Source organism: Dendrobates tinctorius, unplaced genomic scaffold (genome assembly GCF_039654945.1).
Source record: "Dendrobates tinctorius isolate UK_male_01 unplaced genomic scaffold, ASM3965494v1 ptg000019l, whole genome shotgun sequence".
NCBI classification, from domain to species: Eukaryota; Metazoa; Chordata; class Amphibia; order Anura; family Dendrobatidae; genus Dendrobates; species Dendrobates tinctorius.
The window spans coordinates 11,003,484-11,008,502 of record NW_027361687.1 but is presented as its reverse complement, the minus strand read 5'-3'; positions in this window follow the sequence as shown (position 1 = coordinate 11,008,502).

The following is a 5,019-nucleotide window of genomic DNA, read 5'->3' as shown; positions in this document are numbered from 1 at the left end:
ATCATCAAATGATTATGACATCAACAAAATGATTATGACATCATCCAATGATTATGACATCATCAAATGATTATGACGTCAACAAAATGATTATGACATCATCCAATGATTATGACATCAAATGATTATGACATCATCAAATGATTATGACATCAACAAAATGATTATGACATCATCTAATGATTATGACATCATCAAATGATTATGACATCAACAAAATGATTATGACATCATCCAATGATTATGACATCAAATGATTATGACATCATCAAATGATTATGACATCATCCAATGATTATGACATCCAATGATTATGACATCATCAAATCATTATGACATCAACAAAATGATTATGACATCAACAAAATGATTATGACATCATCAAATGATTATGACATCAACAAAATGATTATGACATCATCTAATGATTATGACATCAAACGATTATGACATCATCAAATGATTTTGACATCAACAAAATGATTATGACATCAACAAAATGATTATGACATCATCTAATGATTATGACATCAAATGATTATGACATCAACAAAATGATTATGACATCATCTAATGATTATGACATCATCAAATGATTATGACATCAACAAAATGATTATGACATCATCCAATGATTATGACATCAAATGATTATGACATCAACAAAATGATTATGACATCAACAAAATGATTATGACATCATCTAATGATTATGACATCATCAAATGATTATGACATCAACAAAATGATTATGACATCATCCAATAATTATGACATCAAATGATTATGACATCATCAAATGATTATGACATCAACAAAATGATTATGACATCATCCAATGATTATGACATCAAATGATTATGACATCATCAAATCATTATGACATCAACAAAATGATTATGACATCAACAAAATGATTATGACATCATCAAATGATTGTAACATCAACAAAATGATTATGACATCATCTAATGATTATGACATCAACAAAATGATTATGACATTATCCAATGATTATGACATCAAATGATTATGAAATCATCAAATGATTATGACATCAACAAAATGATTATGACATCATCAAATGGTTATGTCATCAACAAAATGATTATGACATCTTTAAATGATTATGACATCATCAAATGATTATGACATCAAACAAATGATTATGACATCATATAATGATTATGACATCATCAAATGATTATGACATCAACAAAATGATTATGACATCATCCAATGATTATGACATCAAATGATTATGACATCATCAAATGATTATGACATCAATAAAATGATTATGACATCATCCAATGATTATGACATCAAATGATTATGACATCATCAAATGATTATGACATCAACAAAATGATTATGCCATAATCCAACGATTATGACATCAAATGATTATGACATCATCAAATCATTATGACATCAACAAAATGATTATGACATCAACAAAATGATTATGACATCATCAAATGATTATGACATCAACAAAATGATTATGACATCATCTAATGATGATGACATCATCAAATGATTATGACATCAATAAAATGATTATGACATCATCAAATGATTATGACATCAACAAAATGATTATGACATCATCTAATGATTATGACATCATCAAATGATTATGGCATCATCAAATGATTATGACATCAACAAAATGATTATGACATCATCCAATGATTATGACATCAAATGATTATGACATCATCAAATCAATATGACATCAACAAAATGATTATTACATCAACAAAATGATTATGACATCATCAATGATTATGACATCAACAAAATGATTATGTCATCATCCAATGATTGCGACATCAAATGATTATGACATCATCAAATGATTATGACATCAACAAAATGATTATGACATCATCTAATGATTATGACATCATCCAATGATTATGACATCAAAAAATGATTATGACATCATTCAATGATTATGACATCAAATGATTATGACATCATCAAATGATTATAACATCAACAAAATGATTATGACATCATCAAATGATTATGACATCAACAAAATGATTATGACATCATCTAATGATTATGACATAATCAAATGATTATGACATCAAGAAAATGATTATGATATCATCTAATGATTATAACATCATCAAATGATTATGACATCAACAAAATGATTATGACATCATCCAATGATTATGACATCAAATGATTATGACATCATCAAATCATATGACATCAACAAAATGATTATGACATCAACAAAATGATTATGACATCATCAAATGATTCTGACATCAACAAAATGATTATGACATCATCAAATGATTCTGACATCAACAAAATGATTATGACATCATCAAATGATTATGACATCAACAAAATGATTATGACATCATCTAATGATTATGACATCATCAAATGATTATGACATCAACAAAACGATTATGACATCATCCAATGATTATGACATCAAATGATTATGACATCAACAAATGATTATGACATCAACAAAATGATTATGACATCATCTAATGATTATGACATCATCAAATGATTATGACATCAACAAAATGATTATGACATCATCCAATGATTATGACATCAAATGATTATGACATCATCAAATGATTATGACATCAACAAAATGATTATGACATCATCCAATGATTATGACATCAAATGATTATGACATCATCAAATCATTATGACATCAACAAAATGATTTTGACATCAACAAAATGATTACGACATCATCAAATGATTATGACATCAACAAAATGATTATGACATCATCTAATGATGATGACATCATCAAATGATTATGACATCAACAAAATGATTATGACATCATCAAATGATTATGACATCAACAAAATGATTATGACATCATCTAATGATCATGACATCATCAAATGATTATGGCATCATCAAATGATTATGACATCAACAAAATGATTATGACATCATCCAACGATTATGACATCAAATGATTATGACATCATCAAATCATTATGACATCAACAAAATGATTATGACATCAACAAAATGATTATGACATCATCAAATGATTATGACATCAACAAAATGATTATGACATCATCTAATGATGATGACATCATCAAATGATTATGACATCAACAAAATGATTATGACATCATCAAATGATTATGACATCAACAAAATGATTATGACATCATCTAATGATTATGACATCATCAAATGTTTATGGCATCATCAAATGATTATGACATCAACAAAATGATTATGACATCATCCAATGATTATGACATCAAATGATTATGACATCATCAAATCATTATGACATGAACAAAATGATTATTACATCAACAAAATGATTATGACATCATCAAATGATTATGACATCAACAAAATGATTATGACATCATCTAATGATTATGACATCATCAAATGATTATGACATCAACAAAATGATTATGACATCATCCAATGATTATGACATCAAATGATTATGACATCATCAAATGATTATGACATCAACAAAATGATTATGACATCATCAAATGATTATGACATCAACAAAATGATTATGACATCATCTAATGATTATGACATAATCAAATGATTATGACATCAACAAAATGATTATGACATCATCTAATGATTATGACATCATCAAATGATTATGACATCAACAAAATGATTATGACATCATCCAATGATTATGACATCAAATGATTATGACATCATCAAATGATTATGACATCAACAAAATGATTATGACATCATCAAATGATTATGACATCAACAAAATGATTATGACATCATCAAATGATTATGACATCAACAAAATGATTATGACATCATCTAATGATTATAACATCATCAAATGATTATGACATCAACAAAATGATTATGACATCATCCAAGGATTATGACATCAAATGATTATGACATCATCAAATCATATGACATCAACAAAATGATTATGACATCAACAAAATGATTATGACATCATCAAATGATTCTGACATCAACAAAATGATTATGACATCATCAAATGATTATGACATCAACAAAATGATTATGACATCATCAAATGATTATGACATCAACAAAATGATTATGACATCATCTAATGATTATGACATCATCAAATGATTATGACATCAACAAAATGATTATGACATCATCCAATGATTATGACATCAAATGATTATGACATCATCAAATGATTATGACATCAACAAAATGATTATGACATCATCCAATGATTATGACATCAAATGATTATGACATCATCAAATGATTATGACATCAACAAAATGATTATGACATCATCTAATGATTATGACATCAACAAAATGATTATGACATTATCTAATGATTATGACATCATCAAATGATTATGACATCAACAAAAAGATTATGACATCATCCAATGATTATGATATCAAATGATTATGAAATTATCAAATGATTATGACATCAACAAAATGATTATGACATCATCAAATGATTATGACATCAACAAAATGATTATGACATCATTAAATGATTATGACATCATCAAATGATTATGACATCAAAAAAATGATTATGACATTATCTAATGATTATGACATCATCAAATGATTATGACATCAACAAAATGATTATGACATCATCCAATAATTGTGACATCAAATGATTATGACATCATCAAATGATTATGACATCAACAAAATGATTATGACATCATCAAATGATTATGACATCAACAAAATGATTTTGACATCATCCAATGATTATGACATCAAATGATTATGACATCATCTAATGATTATGACATCATCAAATGATTATGACATCAACAAAATGATTATGACATCATCCAATGATTATGACATCAAATGATTATGACATCATCAAATGATTATGACATCAACAAAATGATTATGACATCATCTAATGATTATGACATCATCAAATGATTATGACATCAACAAAATGATTGTGACATCATCCAATGATTATGACATCAAATGATTATGACATCATCAA